This window comes from Sus scrofa, chromosome 11, assembly GCF_054392235.1.
Source record: "Sus scrofa isolate SSC_HxYL_T2T_F1_AM1 chromosome 11, Sscrofa_HxYL_maternal_Yorkshire_Landrace_v2.0, whole genome shotgun sequence".
NCBI classification, from domain to species: Eukaryota; Metazoa; Chordata; class Mammalia; order Artiodactyla; family Suidae; genus Sus; species Sus scrofa.
In genome coordinates, this window is record NC_139393.1 from 48,140,701 (window position 1) to 48,161,896 (window position 21,196).

The window sequence follows — 21,196 nt, forward strand, 5'->3', positions numbered from 1 at the left end:
TATGTGATTCAAAAGACTTTGATTATTATAGCAGTGATAAAAATATTTGAAATCCTATTCCAAATTAATCTACCTGGACCAATTAGTGAAGAGTTAGGAAAACAGTGTCAGCAGAAATTAAAACATGAACTAGAAAAATTTTGGCTGGAACTTGAAAAATATAGCAAAAAGACACTGAGAATATATGTTGGTCATATTACAGGATCACTTAGAGGTATCACTAGCTTCATACTTTGCTCAGTGACTAAAGTGGCTTTAACACTCCCCTCAGCTTAACTAAATTTAATCTTTTTTTTTCCTTACTCTTATGTTCCTGACCTTCCTTTTCTTAGAGCACTTACTTTAGAAAACTGACAATTGTAAATTCTTTCTCTACCTCTTTGAGATGTAAATCTTCTACAATTCAGGAATGTCATTCTCAAGGACCTAGGAGATCCCTTTGAAATGTAATCATCTACAAAAATAGCAACTAAATCCCTGTGGGAGGGTAAGACCTAACTTCTCTAAGAGTCAATTAGAACAAATACTGATGGCCTCATCACATTTGACCAAACTGCCTGGTGCTTTTCCACTACCTAGCCCAGGGTGGAATGCCTGGTTTTTCAAAATGTTAACATTCCAAGTTTACATTGTGTCTAAGAGCATCTGTGCTTTATCTCAACTTGTTTATATTGTGCATCCATTAGCAAGATGTGTCTTAAGGTAACTGCTTCTTCACATAAGTCAGCTTTCAAAAAGTATCATAGAAATGGTCTAGTTTCAATAGTGAAAGAAACCTGTACTTTAATCCCCTCTCATCTTTTGTATCCATTCCTTTGATAAACTTCAATAGAGAAAAAACATAATTTAATTAACTGTTTGATTACTCTGGAGTACAGATCACTTAGAAGTAGAATGAAGGCTTGAGTTTTATATTTCTGTTCAGTACTTTTTAAAAAAAGGAGTTATCTTGGATTACTCAAAGGTGACTTATAGTACCCTCTCAATTATGAACTTTTGTCACTTAAGCATTTTTTTAATGAAAGAATCTGTCAAATTTTCTAATTATTTCTATATGTTGAGACAAGCATAAAGCTTTCTCCTCTAATATAGACAGATATATTTATATTGTCTGTTGTGCACTTACCACTTAAAAAAAGTATGTCTGTTCCACTTGCACTTTATCATTTGTTAAAAATAGTTATTTTTTTACTATGACTCTAGTTATCTCTATATCTCTTAGTAAAAAGTCCATCTTTTCTCCTCTGACATTAGTCATTTTTGGAAGGAACTTTATAAATACCTATGCTAGCTTCATAAAAATACCTGATGGCGTTTTTATTGACGCTGCACGCAATTTATAAATTAACCTAGGAAGAACTGACATACTTAAGACATTGAGTTTTGATGCAAGGTCATGTTGTGTCTCTTAAATTATTCAGTCTAACCTTAGCATTTTATAGTTTTGCCATACGTATTTTGGAGATTTCCTGTCAGATTTACAACTCAGCATATTCCTCATGCTTAATGTGTCCTCATTTGCTCTAATACATTGTTTTATCTTCTATTATATCTAAATGTTTGACTTTTTAAAATTTGTATACAAATGTCTATTGATTTTTGTTTGTTAAATCTGTTATTTTACTAAACTAACTAGCTATTGTAATAATTTTGCTATTACTTCCTTGTATTTTTACCAGATAGATATTACTACAAATTGAAAATAGTGTTTTAATTGTTCTGCTTTTCAATTGTTCATGCATTTAATTGCTTTCTCCTCAATTGCATTAATTTAAATATCTAATAATATTTAAGTATTTAAAGTATTTAAGAAACAGTAATGTTTTCTTATTCCTGACTATTTAAAATTATATTTATAGTATATATTACCTATGATTTTACATACTTAGAGATTAAATATACTGTTATATATTATAGATACAGAATGTATATAGACTGTTTTAAATGAAATATGAATCTTAGTTTATCAAATAATTTTTCTATATCTTTGATAAGATTAAGTGATTTCTTCTTAAATCTAAAAATATCAATATTTTAAATAGTTTCTTAATATTGAATCCCATGTGTATTTTTAGAAAAATTCTTTCTAGTTTATAACATGTTGTTTTTAATATCATGTTAGATTTTCTTTGCTAATATTGCATTTAGTATTTTTGCACTGAATTTATAAGTAAGCATTATGTATTATTACCTGTTTTAGTGGACTCACTTTTTGGCCTTTGCTCCTATTTGTTATGTTTGTTTTGTACTATATAGATAGTATTTCACCCTCTTCTGACATTCCAAGTTTCTGATGATTAATCTACAAATGTTTTATTCCCTGTTCCTCATATGCAATATTTTATTTTCCTCTGGCTACTTTCAAGATTTTTTCCATATGTTTGGTTTTTAGCAGTTTTAATAAAAAATATATTTAAGTATGGTCTTTGATTTTATTCTATTTGTGGTTTGCTGAGCTTCTTAACTGTGTAAATTTTTGTTCATTAAATTTTGGAGGATTTTTTTGTTAGTTATCTCTTTAAACATTTTTGAAGATTCCTATTATTTTTCTTCTTTTCCTCTGAGCCTTTAATAGTCTGTATGTTAATTTTTTTAATATATTTTCCATAGATTCCTGGGTTTTTTTTTTAACATTCTTTCTCTGTCTTTCTGAATAAATAATTTCTATTAATCTATCCTCAAACTCATTTCTTAATGTTCACTAATTCTTTTGTCTTCTCCAAATTTATGTACAAGGCATTTTATTTCAGACTGTTTAAAATATTATAATTTCATTAGATTTTTTGTATTAAAAAATCTCTCAGAACTTTATCTTTCCATTCATTCTAAATGTTTTCCCCTTACCTCATTGAACGGTTATAATAATTGCTTTAAAATCTGTTTGGTAATGCCAAAATCTGGGTTAGATTTGGGTAAGGTGCCATTATTGTTTTATCCATGGAGATTGGCTAAATGTTACAGGTTGTTTATTGTGTTTGGATCTTATTCAGACTCTAGCTCCTATTAGAATCCTTTGAATAATGTTGTTTTATTTGCTTTTATTATTTTAATAGGCAATCAACCCAGATAAGTTCAGTCTAATGTTTTACCTTCTTTAGACTGTGGCTTAAATATCCTTTCAATTTCAAAGCCTTGCTGCTCCACTGACTTGGATCTGCCATTTTCATACTCATTCAGTAATTCAAAACTTGGGCATTGATTCAAATATCAGTTCAGTTCCCAAGCCTTTATGCAGCTGATTTGGGATTGCTCATGCAATCATGAGGGGATTAATACACAAATTGGTGTTTCCCCTTCTCTGGATATAGCCCTTGTGAATACTTCTGTATGTTTTCCAAATGCCAAAGTCTTTATTAATGTGATGAAAACATAGGATGTTTATGTTATATGTCTGATCAGATGAAAGCATAATGAACTTGATACATCTACCATAGTAATATCAATTTCTGATATACATAAATTAGAAAATAATGCTGTCTCATACATTGCTATGGATCTCAAAATAGAAGCAATTTAATTCAGTTATTTTCTACTATAAAATGCTTTATTAGATATTTTTGATAGATTTCTCATTTATATTCTTTAATGTCTTTATCATTTAACTTCCATATTATCAATACTGAACACTTGGATATCTGAATTAATGTACATCATATTTTAGTCTAAATCTACTTTGAAATACATTGGCTTATAAAAAGCAATAAAACAAATATTTTCTTGAATAACAAGCAAAAATATTTATTATAAAATATACCTACTTTTAAGTCTTTTTTGAGATTTTCTCACATATATATGAAAAATTAAATATCCCTAAAAAATATAAGATAATGTTGAATCATAACATGCCTCTCTATAAAATAAATTATCAAAATGATATAGACATGAAAAATCATACATCAAAATGAACACCTTTTATATATAAATGTGTATAAATATATGTAGATTAACTTGCAATAGACATATAAAATCACACATACATTGAGGATACAAGTATATATGTATATGTGATGTGTACTTTTAAGGAGAAGGCACAAAAAAATAGAGAACTGTCAGTAGGGAAGCAAAGAACTTCCTTTTCTTTATTACTGCAGGAATAGTTTGAATTAAGAAAAAAAGAGAAATGAGCAGCAGTGCAGCTTATTTACCACTAACAGGTAATCAAGGGAGAAAACGTCTCTTTGATTATTATTATTACTATTATTATTATTATTACTATTATTATTATTATTACTATTACCCTATGATCCAGTAGTTCCCCTCCTGGGTGCACATCCAAAAAAACAAAAACACCCAGGCTTCATACCAGCATTACTTAGAAGAGCCAAGGTATGGAAATGCACTGTGTCCATGTATGGATGAATGGATACAGAAGATGTGGCATAAACACACACACACACACACACACACACACACACACACACACACACACACACAATGGGATAATATTCAGCCATTTAAAAAAAGAAATTTTACCATTTGCAACAACATGGATGTACCTGAGAGGGTATTAGTTTTAAGTGAAATCGAGAAGGAAAATATCTCATCTTGAAGGAGGGTTTGTCTCAGTGCTTCAAGCAGATATTGTGGAAATGAGTCATTTTCCACATATTTGGTTGTTTGTTGGTAGTATCTATAGTCATTGGCACCATATTATTCTACATGAGGAAACACAGTTACCACAGAGCATCAAAAACAAAACCTATGTGAATCATGAAAAATATCCCCTTGGAGGTCCTCAAACATTATTCAGAAGTAATTTAAAAGAGGCTCAAGTGTGAGCATAGCCTTTAGAGAGTGAAGTAGATAAATATTTTAGTGCTCTTTTGACATCGTTATTACAGAAAGATGGGTATGGACTAGAGAAACACTATATAATACAAGTTAATGGATTTTTCAAATGGCTGGTAGATGCATAATAATGTGATTTCAAATTATGTTGTCAATGATCTAACTGATTTTACTGGTAAATTATGGTGATTTGTAAATATTTGTATTTTATAAGCATTAATTATGAATAATAAATTAAGGTGGCAGAAACTGATTTTGTTTTACACCAGCTGCTCAGAATATCAAGGGAAGAGAACTATGAGAACAAATCAGATTTCCCAAAAGTATACAAATAATGAATCTTTTTGTTAAGAATGTCAAGTTTAATTTAACATTGCTGTCGCAGTGTACTACTTTTCAACGTTTATTTATTTGGGGCCTGGTGCCAGCTACCTGGATCTACTCCAGTGCCTACTGAGCTGAAATCTGGCTTGCCTAAGGAATGATTCCAATGTATTCAAATTTGACACACAACATAAACATCCTCCTGAATAGAATTAAACTGTTAAGAGCTATTTGAATGATAAACTTTGGTTCAATTTCTAAGAAGTAATTATGTGCTTTATTTGGGGCTATTGTAAGATTTCAAGTTTCTCTTTTGTCTGCACTGAAATTCCTTGCTCTCCATTGAATATCATCTTTATTCACTCTATAGAAATGACAAACAATGCTTCCAACGTCTGGACCTGTACTACCCGATAAAATACCCAGCACCATCACAAGTTGATTTATTTCCTCTGTGTATATTTGACACTGCTTTCCCCCATCAATTAAAGAGAAAAAACTTTCTGTAGTCATTACAAGTAAATATCATGAACGTTAACTACTAAACTGAATTAGATCCTCATACTCCCTGGGAAAAATTATAGATTTTGCATATGATCACAACATAAATACAAATAAATAATGTAATCAATAACTCCAAATTATTAACACAGAAATTCTGCAACAAGCATAGAATGAGTTTTACAAATTGACATACATTGCAAGTAATGACTTCATAGTATGTTAGTCTATGCAGAATTCTATGCTTGTTATGCTGCAACAAGCATAGAATTCTGCAACAAGCATAGAGTGAGCCTTACAAATTAAGACATACATTGCAAGTAATGAATTCATAGTGTATTATTGTAGATAATGGAAAACCACTCATGTACAATATCTCCTTCATTTTATTGAAGTTTTATCTAAAATGAAATTATTTTATTAAAATTTCATAAAGCTATTTCTTAGTTCAGTTCAAATAGACCAGAGACTACAAAATAACTAGATGCTAAAGGACATAAAATCTGTACATAAAAATGTAATAAACAGTAAAATCATTAAAGATAAACTATTGAAAATATAGTTGTACCTCCTTTACTCTTTGCTCCAGACAGATTGACATCAAAACAATTGCTATTGTCAACAAGTATGTATAGAAAAAGAGGTATATTCATGTTGATTTATACTTTCTAGCATATTCTAACAAAAATATTGAATCAACTACTTTAAACCACAGTATTATGAGGAAATAATAGTTTAGTATTTAGCCTAGCAAAATTCTGTTACCATAAACACTTATACATTTGTGCCCTGGATTCTGAAATAACTTTATTTCTTGCTGTGATACAGAGAAAAAGTGGTTGATGATATCGGGTTTCGGGCTCACATTTTATATTGATTTGTCAGAATAAGAAGCAGTAACTACAGGCCTGAGAGACCATGCTACTCTGCCCTTCTGGCTTCAAATAAGCCGAAGATGAGAAGAAAATAGTAATATGAAAAAGCAAAAGACTCAGGGATTATTATTCAGAATATTTACTAGCTCTTCTCTAGTCTAAAATACATGGCTTTCTTTGGAATATTTAAGAAGAAATAAAGAATATGTAAATTAATTTGAATTTATTGAATGTATTTTTCAACATTAGATCTTCTGATACTAATAATGAAAGTCTACAGCAAACAAAACCTTTCTCCCTGCTATGCCTCATGCCCTGAGAAATGTAATTTCCTGCATAAATAATCTTAATCCAGTGAAGATTTAATTTGGTCTTTTTACTGTATAAATGTAATTCACTTATTCAATAACATGTTGCTGGGTTTAAACAGCAAGGGATATATCAAAGATGTATTAAAATGTCTTAAATAAGTCTATTTTCTTGAAGCTGCCTTATGAAACATTTTTCAAGTCATAAAGCTAATCTATATACTCCCATACCTGCATAAAATATAAGGATAATGGATTTTTCAATGGTTATTTCATTACCCTAATGACTTCGATAAATCAATAACGTGCCGCCAAGTATTTGCTTTTCTCTAAGAAATATTTTAAACACGTTGTAAAAATAATTTCTCTTAATTTGTAGAAAACTATTATGTTTCATATATTATTGAAAATAAAGTTTATCTGTGGAGTCAATGACAGTGATCATCAATGAGGATTTTTAAATAACAACAGAAATCATGGAAAGGAAATACTTACTCATAAAATTACTGAGAAAATATTTCTGATGTGATTGACCTTAGTTTCCAGAGCAATATTTCCTGGTCTTCAATGAAAGAACATGAAAAGGGAAGAAAAATGGAAATCTCATTATTTACTACACATTGGCACACCTATCTGCTGAGATATAAAATGACCAGGCATAGAGGTTGTCATCTAAGTGATACATTCATAGATATTAAAACAGAATTATACTCTGTTGAAAATCCTGTACTACAAAACATATAACCTGAGGATTCTATAAATGAACAATATTGGGTATGTTGTAAATTATTACCATTTGTACAATATCTCTACATTGAAAGAGTTAATAAGACCCTTACTTTGGAGTTCTGGTGAATTCTCTGTTTGTCTTTTTTTTTTTGTTTTTTTTTTGTCTTTTTGCCTTTTCTAGGGTCGTTCCTGCGGCACATGGAGATTCCTAGGCTAGGGGTCTAATCGGAGCTGTGGCCACTGGCCTACACCAGAGCCACAGCAAGGAGGGATCCGAGCTGCGTCTGCAACCTATGCCACAGCTCATAGCAATGCCAAATCCTTAACCCACTGAGCAAGGCCAGGGATTGAACATGCAACCTGATGGTTCCTAGTCGGATTCGTTAGCCACTGCGCACGATGGGAATTCCTGAATTCTGTTTTTAAAGCCAGTCAGTGCTAATAAGTTTTTTTTGCAGATATATAAAAATAAAGCTGTTAATCTTTAACCTCTGTTAATGAACATATTTCCACAAATACAAAAATCAAAGTAATTAGCAGAATTTGCTGTAGATACACTTAATAGCACAATAAATTGCCATAAGTATGCTTTACACCAGAAATTTAACTTGAACACCTGTATTTAACTCAGTTCATTTTCAGAATATTAAGTGCTGCTTATCTTGGGGTTGAGGGGGAGGGAAGCAAGGCAAAGTAGAACAAAACAAACACACAAAAACACTTCTCCTTGATGACTGGATTATTATTTGTTACAGAAGCAGACTAGAAATAAAGAACAGTAAATCTTAGCCAAGGCTCCAGACCAGAGGCAATATCATATAGAGTTCTTATTCTGAGTGAAAGATTTAAGCACCCCATTTCCAACTCCTGCTTATTTTCCTCACCAAGCCCAGATCATGTCAAACTTTATATAATCACCTCCTCAAAGGGCTAGATAATTAAACATAATTATTCTCTCAGTTTAGATCTTGATGTCAGCCTGCGTGAGCTCAGAACAATGTGTGTGCCACTCTGATGCCACATATCAGCTGGGATGGTCACTGGGGATTTGCCTGATATCAGACTTAAGTTCCTTAAGGTGGTGGACTCTCTAGAGTCTAAGAACTCAGTCCATGGTCTTTCCACAGAATTTTTTTTTTTTTTTTGTCTTTTTTTTGGCCATTACTTGGGCCGCTTCTGTGGCATGTGGAGGTTCCCAGACTAGGGGTTGAATTGGAGCTGTAGCCACCAGCCTACACCAGAGCCACAGCAACGCGGGATCCAAGCCATGTCTGAAAACTATACCACAGCTCACGACAACGCCAGATCCTTAACCCACTGAGCAAGTCCAGGGACCGAACCCGCAACCTCAAGGTTCCTAGTCAGATTTGTTAACCACTGCGCCACGATGGGAACTCCAAAATTGATTTTTTTTTAAACCGAAAGCTTTTTGAGAGCATATAAGAAAGTCAAGATGATCTCACTAGAGATCATTTTATATTTTACTATTATGAACTAGTTTTATGAGATGCCTTCTAAAACAAACAATATTTTTTGTTGGTATATATATTCTACAGCATGTCTTTTTGAATAACTACAAAATATTTGGGATACCAAGTATTCCGATAACGTCAACAATTAAGAAATGTGATTATTTTGTTCAGCCCTGCATTTCCCAAGCTCATTAACTCTGAACAATTTGTTTTGTATAATTTCTACTAACAACTTAGAGCCCTCACAATTTTGTGAAACATACCTTGAAAAATGTTAAAATATTACAATCAAATGAAAATTTTTGTTAACACATGTCAACTTTAAATTTACAGGAGCAGTTCACGAAGTTCAGTATCTTAAAAAGAGTTATCTTGTAGTGAGATAATGGAGCAACTTAGAAGGAAAACAAGTCATCCAATTATTATTTATGTAAAGTTCAAACAAAATAAGGACAATATTTTTCAGAATAAAAAATATTATTATGTATTGAGTTATAATACAATTATTTAAAATAGATTTACAAGAAGGCACATCATCGGGTATCAGAATAGTGAGATAAAAGACAAATTCTGCAAACTTCTGGTAAGAAAAAATGATCACAAAAGTAGTATCATGTAAAGAATAAAAATCAGAGTGTTAGAATTACTAAGAATATTGGAAGCTCTGAGATATTGGAACATTGCTCACAAAACCATGAAGGAAAGAAATTTCCCCCATAAAACTTTACACCTGGCCTTACTATTGACTCAATGTGAGAGCAAAAATAAATCCACTTTCACGCATTAAAAAGTTTGAAATTTACTGTTACACTCTCTCTGAGCTTTCTCTGTTTACCATAACGAATCCATAGACTGGCTGACTTAAACAAAAGATATGATTTCTCACTTCTGGAAGATCTCACAGAACATGAAGTCAAGATCAATGTGTGAGCAGGGTCAGTGTCTGGTCAGTTCTCTCTCCTTGGGTTGCAAATGGCCTTCTTGCCTTCTCACTCACATGGCCTTTTCTCTGTGCTCTCCTGAAGGTAGAGGTCTCCTTGCCACCTTTTATAAGGTCATTAATCCTACCAGGAGGACCCCACCTTCATAATCTAATTTAACTGTAATTATCTCCTAAAAGTCCCATCTCCAAGTGGGGTTTGGGATATCATATTGGGGGTTTGGGCTTCAACATACAAATTTTAGGGAGGACATAAGCATTTGATCCATAACAGGCCCCTAGCTTTATTTTCATTAGATCATCAGAAAGTGCACTGAAACAAATGAGGACTATCTTTTTTGTATATCCATTATCTTCAGTTGCCACTAGATAATTGATCATATTTGATCTTCCACTATATCCTGAAGATAATGTGTTTATGTCTGAAAGTTATTTGAAAGTGTATTGAATAATAATTGGCTTTATCGTATTTTGGAAGTTCTTGTCAGGTTCCACATTATAACATTTTTTCAGTAATTAATTTTTATTCTGTATGTATACATTTCATTTCTAGGGTGTATTTGGTGCCATACATAGTGATTTAGGGCTAAATGTTCTTACAGTTTAAAAATTCATCAGTAAGATGGAAGATATGATGTTTACTTCCTTTGCTATTTTCCAAATGCATTCCCATTAAAGAGAAAAGATAATCATTTTAATTAATGGAAAAATGTACCTTTCATTTTTTAAATTAAATGAATATCAGACTATGGGATGAGACCCTTAAACTGAGTAGATGAAAATAGAATTATAATTCCTTCTAAATCTCTTATTTAAATATTTTAATCCTCTTTCATCTTTCATCCTGTTCTCCAAATTCTGCTATTTTAGTGACATGTTATGTGGGCATGTGAATACAAATGCCTTGTGTATTGGGGAGTTAACAATGCAAAGAAACAGTGCACAAGAGGAGTAGAGAGGTGCAAGAAGCTGACCAAGAAAGACCTTTTACTGTAAGGGTTTAAGGCTGAATACATTTCTCTTGAGTCTGATCATAGTGTGGACAATTCATTATAATCAATATGCTCTTTCCTTAGACACATCCTAAATATGGTATGAAGTTTATGTCTGTCAATGGAAGACATAGCATATTCTTTTCTATTCTGTTCTCTGCTCAAACAATACAGAAAGATATTTATATTTAAATCAATATGGTTACTTGCTCTAAATAAGGTGATTTGTTAAGCATATGAGATCATTATCTAGCTAACCACTCACTATGTCATAGCATCAAGTTTTTAAAATTTCATAAGCCACAGTTTCCTAACCTGTACAAAGGGAAAGCACTAGAAGTTATCAAGTAGAGATGGATACAGAGCAATTCAGCACAGTATATGACAAATGTTAAGTGTTCAAAAATTGATTTATTTAAAAATAATATGTACAATAACCAAAACATTGTTTATGTAATAAGGCCCATTCAATAGATAGCTAAAAATTATAAAATAATTTAATTAGAAAATGTGTAATTTTGATATTTCCAACTATGTATTTACCATGGAAATAGCAGTCATATTTAGCTTTCTAGTTTTGTTTTTAAAGCAAACACAGAAGTAACTTACTTTTCTTAATGGAATAAAATATCTTACATTTTTTAATGCTGTTTTGTGTTATCATGGGTTTTTTTTTATTAGCAATATTAAATACAAAGTCTTTCTATTGGTGTTCTGGAAGGATAATAAGTTTAAGCAGAAAATATTTTAAAACCTTTAGGCAACATTACAACTGATTTTTAAAACATTTTATAAGTACAACTAGACAGACCATGGATTATTTTGTGTATTTCCAAGCAATAAATGTAGATTGGGGATGTAAAAACTCCTTCTTGGCACTGAAATGCTACTAGAGTCAACTGTCCAAATACTAAAGAAAATGGAGATATGCTCCTGATCTTGTCCTGCTGCTAGAACACTGGAATGCTTGCAGAATTCCCTAATCAAACTTATTTTATCTTTAACCGTAATAGAGACTAGTACCTTGAGTTACTTTGAACTACTTTCATGTCACTAAAAACTTGAAAAGATTTGTGGATAGGGATATTATTGAAATTGAGCCTTAATTGGAACTTAATCTCCATAATTATACATAATTGCCTGTGTTTATTACTCCTACAATGAGGACACATTTTTCTTTAGCTCTCAGGAAGTGTGTATTAAAGCATCACAAACAGCATTAGCTAATATGATTGCATACACTTCACTGACTTTATTTGGTTATACAGTATTATTATTCAAAGAGAGACAAAGAACTTATAAGACAATGGTCTCTGATTTTGCTACGTAACTTCAATAAAATCAAAGATACAATTTCAAAAATAGTATTTAAATATATTTCTAAACTGGACAGAATTAGATTAAAACTGTATAAAACATATTTCTTACTACTATAAGTCTCAGGTCTGAAATGATCAGTAATCCAGGTGTTTAGGGAATAGGGATAAAGTCATACTTAATTACATTTTTACTAAATCAAATAAAATTAGTAAGGATATTAATTTCCCTGAAATATCTGGATACAAGCAGAATAAATGATTAATTTTGAAACTGCTGAAAATTTATGATGACAGTGGTGGCTCACCATTGGCATACCAATTTAAAATGATCAGTAGGTGCTTATATACTTTTTCCTGTTTATACTAGGTCAGTCTTTAATTATGATTCTGTGTCTTGTTATCAGTAGCTACAATGTACTAAATGTCTTAGTATGCCTTGGAACTAGGAGTAAATCTAACCATTACAGATAAAAATTTAAGGGAAAGAACGTGAAGAGAAGGAGTTCTTAGATGGTTCAGGGATAGACAACCCAAAGATAAATAATAAAGATAAATGTCAAATGAGCCAAGAAATCATTATCTATCCTTTTGGCATTTTATCAAATAGCCAGGTCAGAGCAGACTTACTTTCTACCTCAATTTTCAAAATATATAGCATGTGTAAATCTGAAATAGATTTTTCTGAAGTGTCATTACTTACAATTTCATATGAATTTGGGTACACATTAAATGTTAATATTTGTTACTTGGTTTCTTTATTTGGTTAGGTATATTTTATTAAGAAAGATTTTAGTTTTATTAATATATATACTTTAAATAGTCCTTATAAAATGGATAATGATTTTTTAGTGTAAAATGCAACTGACTCTTTTTTTCACTGCAGTGTCTGAACTCATTTACTACATAAGTAATTCTTAGCATGGCCTCAATAAATAAAATCTAAGAATCAGTTAAAAAATAACCAATATTCTGATACCATACATTTTCCTATAAGAAGATCTGACCTGATTGTTCTGATGTAGGGGTCTACTTTTCAGGTCATTCTAATATATACCTATGGTTATGAATCATTACAATAGATGATGAGCTTATGATGAGCAGAAACTTATTTGTCCAAATGAGTATCAGAACACAGAGCAGAGATTGTGAGAACAATATATTTCATTGTATGTAGGGACTTTAATTTTCAAGAAAAAGCTTTTTGTAAATAGCTTCATAAGGAATCCAAACAATCTGTGGTAAGTTCCATACTTAAAAACACACTAGTATGACCCCTACTTGATAAAAATTAAAGATGCAATTATTTTTACCAGATGCAATAGAAAAATCACTTTGATTTCTGGTGATATGAGAAGTAGCTAGAATTCAAAGTATGTGAAGTAGTTTTACTTTTCTCATGGACACTGTAGATAATTCACTCCTTTCAGATCCAAAATTTTAAAAATAATCAAGCAATATTCAAAATATAAACATCAATCTTTAAAATCTATTGCATGCTAGACAATATACTAATCACTACTCAAATTGTATTTAATCTTAGTCAAAATCCTAAAAATTAAGCAATTTTAAGATGAAGAAACTTAAGATCTAGATACTTGCTATAATTTTCCTAAGCATGCATATTGGCAAGTGACAGAATTAAAATTGAAAACGGGATCAGTTTGAGCTCTTAATAGTAAAAACAAATTACCTACTGTACTTGCTGATATACGTAGAAGATTTTTCCTAATAGAGGAGAGAGTACTGTTTCTGTATAAGTCTCTGTCAAATTGTGGTACATTTAGAAACATGGTTAGAAGAAATTGTTCTAAGTTCTTTGTCTGAGAGCATTTTTGAGAAGGTTCTTTTCAGTTTACAAGCCAAGAATGCCTTTCTCAAGGACCTGGGGTCATCCCTTTGATGTGTAATTATCCAGGAAGATAGTGCTGGGAATCTGGGAAGCTTTTGTGGGAGGATAGAAGCCTAACTTTGGCAAGTACCTTGATCCAGTTGTAAAACCATCTCTTGTCATAAAGATGTGAGAACACTTACTTCTTTTTTAGGCAAAGCCAAAAAGAAAACAAAGATAGTCTGTTATCTCCCTATCTCAGGTCTTAAAAACTTTCCAGTCCTTTGTCTCAAATCAATAGCCTTAAGTAATGTTTTCCTAGCCTATTTAAACATGTATGGCTAAAATTTTTACTTGGATATTGTTTTCATATTTTCACTTTAATTAACTTAAATATGTATTTATTACCTTGACTAGGAACATACCAGAAACAGCAAAAGATATTTTCAGTATTGCATGCATTACTTTTTGTGGCCTTTCAATACCTGACTTGCATTCTGCTAAATACACTTACACAAGATATCATCACCCAAATTATAATTAGTAATATCAGTAGTCATAATAATAATAGTATTTTAAAAATTGAATTTTATTCTATGAAATTAATTTTTATATTCATCATGCTAGACTAGGAGTTAAAAAGCTAAGATGGTGTTTTAGCTTTGACAGTATTTTTAAACTTCAATATATCCAGTTACCTTAGTAAGTCTTGAGAATTTGGGGGGGTGCATTTATTTCAGACATAGAACCTAATTCCATTTATCAAATGTGTGATTATAAAACTAGAAACATTGGGCATTCCTGTTGTGGCTCAGTGGTAACTGAGGACAGAGGTTTGATCCCTAGCCTCACTCTGTGAGGTAAGGATCCAGCATTGCCATGAGCTGTGGTATAGGTCATAGATGCAGGTTGGATCAGGAGCTGCTGTGGCTATGGCTGACAATTGCAGCTCTGATATGACCCCTAGCCAAGGAACTTCCATATGACATGGGTGTGGCCCTAAACAGACAAAAAAAACCAAAAACAAAACCAGAAATCTTAGAGACAAGAATTAAGAGTAAGTATAGATAAAAACAATCTACAAAATAATATACAGATCCCAAATTTAATCATTTCTACTATTCTTCAATTAGAGCATCCTCACTAGTAGATCTAAGGTTGGAAATTTGTTAATGTTATTAATAGTTTCTCTCTATTACATTTCTTAAATGCATATACCTCAAAATTAACAAAAACTAACATTTATTTTGGTTGGGTTTGCATCACTGTCCTCACACATTTTTGTACACTTTATGATACAAAAGTTGCAAAAAAATAGGAGTGTTTTTCTCTTCATATGCCTAAGATTAAAAAAAAATAATAACTCCAGCTTTAGTCTTTATCCATTCCTAAGTTCTCTCCTCTATATGGCACCAAATATCAAGTGATTGGTGGGAAGGAGGCTGGTATCAGTGGCTACCTATATCCTCTCAGATTGAATCAAAGAACAAAATACAAATGCTCTTTCTGTGATCTCAGTATTGGTCTCATTGTACATGAATGGCCCTGATTATTGTGACCAGGTTGTATGACACTCCGAGGGGCTAATCATATGCTTAGGTCTAGATCCAAGTGCAGACAACTAGATAACTTGATGAAAGCACATCAACCATGATCTAAGGAGGGCTAGTTGCCAAGAAAAAATTTAGGAATATTTAACCAGAAGTCAAATCCTCTTAATAATTAGTTTAAAAGAGAATCTCATATATAGTATGCAGAGACTAAGAAATGAGTTAGATAATTAGTTCAGTGAAAGGTGGTAGAGAAATATTTTCAGTATAGAACCATACACACTTGAAAAGTACATAAATGAAGGGGTGTGTGTGTGTATGTGTGCACGCACAGGAATGAAGATAGTGTATATATCTATGAAGGTGGCATGAATTAGGTGATGGACTATGTATACATTAAGTTTACATTTAAGATTAGTTTATTGAAAATAACTTTTTGTTTTAAGTGAGTCAATTTTGTAAAGTTGACATTTCTCTCTAAGTTGGTTTATAAACTGCATCATTTTTGCTTAAAATTCCAATGTTTTTAAAGTTATTTCTAAATTTCATCTTGAAGAAAACTGCTAATAGACTAAGTTTGGTAAGGGAGAAAGAAAGAGAAAGAAGATTTGGGAATGATAAATGACCTGTACATCTAAGTAGCAAGAATCATTATGCTTAAAGTAATTAAAATTGTGCATAAATGACATATTGATAAATAGATCAATGAAATAACATCAAGAAACAGAAGTATACCCACCTATAGATTTTAGATTTGAAAAAAAAAGACCCTTTAAAGAAGGAAAAATAATTCCAACAAATGTGTTAAGAGACTTGGAAGTCTATTAAAATACACACAACTCTAGAGCTCTTTTAAACTGAAAAACAGATTCGAATAATGATTAAAAATAGGCATATGAAAAGAATTTATTGTGTAATCAATGTGCACAAGGCATTCTTCAGAACTCCCCCTCTATGTATTTACTGGAGTATTCTTCATGATAATTTGTGAAATTTTATGATAATTTGTGAAATGTAAGAAAACTGAGGATTAGAGAGGTTAAATGACTTGAATGAGACTACATGACTAGTAAGTATTAGAGCTGATATTCAAACTCAGGAAATATGACACCAGTGTCTAACCTTAGATTCTACATAAAACTATACTTAAAATGCATAAAAATTGTTATATTTTTAAGTTGGATGTGGGGAAATAGTTTTAAGGAATGAAATGTAACTTCATAAGATTAAAACAGGAGTTCCCATTGTGTCTCAGAGGTAATAAACCCAACTAGCATCCACAAGGATGAATGAGGGTTTGAGCCCTGGCCTCGTTCAGTGGGTTAAGGATCTGGTGTTGCCATGAGCTGTGGTGTAGGTCACAGATGCACCTCAGATCTGGCATTGCTGTAACTATGGCTGTGGCTGTGCCTGTGACTGGCAGTTGCAGCTCTGATTCGACTATCTTGGAAACTTCTGTACGCCATGGGTGCAGCCCTAAAAAGAAACGACAAAAAAAAAGAAAATACTAAAATGCTTAAAGATTTTAAAAACTTAAAAGAAAAAAATGTATGGCAAACTAAATCCCATAAAGAAAAGTATAAGGTCATTTTGGGAAGGAAGAAGGTATTTTCAATAAAAATGAGAGAAATGGCTAATATTCACTAGATATACTCAAATGTATATATATATATTAAAAAAACCCTTCAAAATAGAATAAATATGAGAAATTGAGACATTCCCCCAAAAGTTTCCATATTGGATCATTAACTTATTTGTTCAAAAAAAAAAAAAACCTCTTGAGAGATTACTTTGTGGATGTAATGATGGACAAACATATGCACAGGCTTTATCACAGGAAATATTATAGTCTACTGACCTACTACAAAGAAGCACAAGAGTGAACATTTTTGGCTTAATTACAGGTGGCTAACTCTTAAGGATTTATTCTTGTACATTTTCTCAAAAAAAATGGTTTACACTACAAGGAAATGTTTGCATTTCCTACAAGGAAATGTGTATTGAAACCTATATAGCATAGAGGTTTGTTAAAAAAAAAAAAAAAATTTCAACTGAGTAAATTTTAAAGCTCTTATTGGCTTTATTTAATGATTCCTGAATTGGGCAGCATCCAGTCTAGTTGACAACTGTAGTTAGGATTTTAGGAACTCCAAGGAGCTGTAGAAAATGAAAGATTTTTATAGCCAGAAGGGAGCAGGAAAATGGATGTTGTACTAGGCCAAAACATGGTTTGGTTATTGCAAGGTTACTTTCTTTTAGGAATGTCAGGGGTCAACCCGGCATATTTCCTAAATAGCGCTGATCAGGTGATTCCTGACTGACTCTTTTAAGGTTCCATTTCTGGGAAAGCTGATGCTGCAATTAAGTTGACATTGTTTGGTTACAAGGAGCTTAACATACGTGACTCCATTTGGGGCCTGATGTTTTGTTTTTAACAGTTTACCTGTTTGAAATTAATACAAATTTTTCTCATTTAATTCATGAATTACCTATATTAAGAGTCTTTGTGCTTGTTTACTGATTGAGTAGAATCAAGAATAGCATAGAAAGTATAGTAAAATCTTGTCACCAAACCATTCTCTCATGCCTCATGTTATTCTAGGCACAGACATCCTTCAAACTAAGAAGGATGAGGACAATTAGAAAACAAAAACAAAAGCTTTTGAAGAAAATCTAATACCCACTACCAAGCTAAAGAATTGTTTGGTTACCTTTAAATTTAATGGGGTGCCGAATTGTAGTGGAAAGAAAATGAATCTCAATGTTATTAGACATGCTTCAGAATGTTTGTCCTTGACATTATTACATAAAATAACAATGCAGAAATCTAAAGTACATTTATGATCAGCAAATAAAAATTGTTGCCAGAGATTGAAATGCCCTGAGGAGTTCTCTTTGACCTTCTCTTATAACTGAAGCATATCAGTAAACAGCAATGATAGATTAAGATAAACAGTATGGTGAACAAAACTAAAGTATGAATTTAAATGTGCTTCCTTCAAGTGAAGTCTGTGCAATTTAATTTTGCCATAATTAAATGCTATTTTTGCTAAAAAGTAATTATGATTTTAGTAGCTATTCAAAATTATCTGACCATTTATGTCTTAGTCACAGATTTGTCAGCAGGCTTTCTTTTGTTTTATACCAACATGTCTCCTGGCATTTTCCATTATTCCAGCATAGATATCATGATCAGGATATTATAAGGAACATTATTTTAATATGTTCTTGAAAAAAGGATTATATAATATTTATAGTTATGGCAACTATCTAAGCAATATAAGAAAAAAGGACTCTAGGAAACTGAAGCATTAAACATCTAACAATGCAGGCTTATCCTCCAAGCTACTTATTTTACTGATAGGGACACATTGCCAGAAATTAGAAGAATGTCGTATATAACTTATCTACCTTGGCATAAAGTTAGTATAATAAGATCATTACATTTATTTTTTAAAATTTTCTGATATGCTAAGGGAGGTAAATAAAGAAAAACTATTCTTTGAAAAAGTTGGCTAAGTACATTGTGCTACCTTGGATTGGATCCTGGAAAAGAAGAAAAATGTATGTGTGGTGGGGGGCATTAGTGTAAAAACTTATTGAAATCTAAATTAAGTCTAATATTTATCCAATATATCAATATTAATTTCTTAACATTTTAAATGCACCATGGTATGCAAAATGTTAACAATTAGGGGAAACTGAGGGTGGGACATGCAGAAACACTGTACTTTCTTAGCAAATCTCTGAAAATCTCTCCAAATCTAAAATTATTCAGAAACAAAAATTTTATTTTGGGAAGCTGAAAAGAATTTTTTTTTTTTTTTTTTTTTAGGGCTGTACCTGTGGCATATGGCGGTTCCTGGACTAGGGGTAAAATTGGAGATACAGCTGAGGCTTATGCCATAGCCTCAGCAACACCATATCTAAGCCACTTCTGCAACCTATACCACAGCTTGCAGCAATGCCAGATCCTTAACCAGCTGAGTGAGTTCAGGGATATAACCTGCATCCTCACAGAGAAAACATCATGTCCTTAGCACCCTAAGCCACAATGGGAACTCCTGAAAAGAAGAATTTTCATGTAAAAAGCAAAAGGTTAAATGACACTCAACATATGAATCACATATCTAATATATTTAAACCTAAATGAATGGAAAGAACATTATAAATATTTAGTCAAATGACAGAATGGGTAAAGGGATGTCAACCCAACCTGCTTCTCTTTGGTATACAGATTAGCGATATTCCGTGTAAACGGGATAAGGCACATGCTTCAGTAGATTCTGTAAATGGTTATCATCCAAAAGTTACCAGAGAACTCCTTGTAAAAGGAAGAATTAGTTAAACACAATTATTTTATCCAATAATAATAGAAACTATGCTTTCATCCTGGAATGATTGATACAGTGTGTGGACTCCCAATAAAAAAATACCTGTCCGGGTGTTCCCGCTGTGGGATGCAGTAGGTTACGGATACGGCATTATTTCTGTGGCAGCTCAGGTTTGATCCCTGGCCTAGCACAATGTGTAAGGATCTGGCATGGCCACAGAGGTGGCATAGGTCACTGCAACTTGGATTCAATCCCTGACCTAGGACTTCCATATACCATCGGTGCAGCCATAAAAAATAAATAAAAAGAAAGACTAGTCCAGCTTGTGATTTCATGGTATAATTCAGAGATTAGGAATCATATGAAGATCAAGTGATGCCAAAAGTGTTGCTTTATTAAATCTCCATAGAACACCGGGGGAGGGGGACTTAATAGACACTTCTTTTTGAGCTATACAGTAGAACCAGGTGAGGGGGAAGGTATCTTCCCGTTTAGAACTGCTCTGGGAGTGAAGACATTGGATTGGGACCATTACACAGTTCATGAGCATAGAGTAAATCAGCCTACAACTGAAGCGAAGAAAAAAAGCATTGAAGGACATCATGCTTTGGTGGTTTTATGGTAACAACCCAGTAGCTGATGGGTGACTAGCATATTTTGGCAAGACTGAATATTTCAGAACAGAATTGTTGGTTAGGATGGGTCATCTCAACAGACTACATCTGGAGAAGAATCAAATTAAGGATATTCTTGAACTACCTGAGAAGAAAAATTCATGAGCACACAGGAAAATTTCCTGAGGACACCAATAAATATTCAGGAAATTTTAAGAGAAATGGAGACCATGTAATGTATGAAGGAGTGAAGTTATTAAAACATTTATTTTTTCTAACATCATGGCAATTCAAGTAATACTAATGGCTACCTGTACTCTGGAAAAAATTGTGGTATATTTGTAATGGTGCTAGAAATGTAGTATAAGAAATCATACTGTATAAGGGATAATTTCTGAAGTCTTCGGAAGTGTAATACACTAAATAATATATCACTATTCTAAAAGAAATCATCTAAAGATTTTTTTTTTTGTAATGGACATCCATGGAAGAGTAATTACAATTTTTTTTCATTAAAGTTAACTTACTGAATCTTTCAATTTCCTATTTATTTTTTCATTTTCGAAATGATGGGCCTATCAATTACATTTTGTAGAAATATTTCAAAGCAAGTCATCCAAAA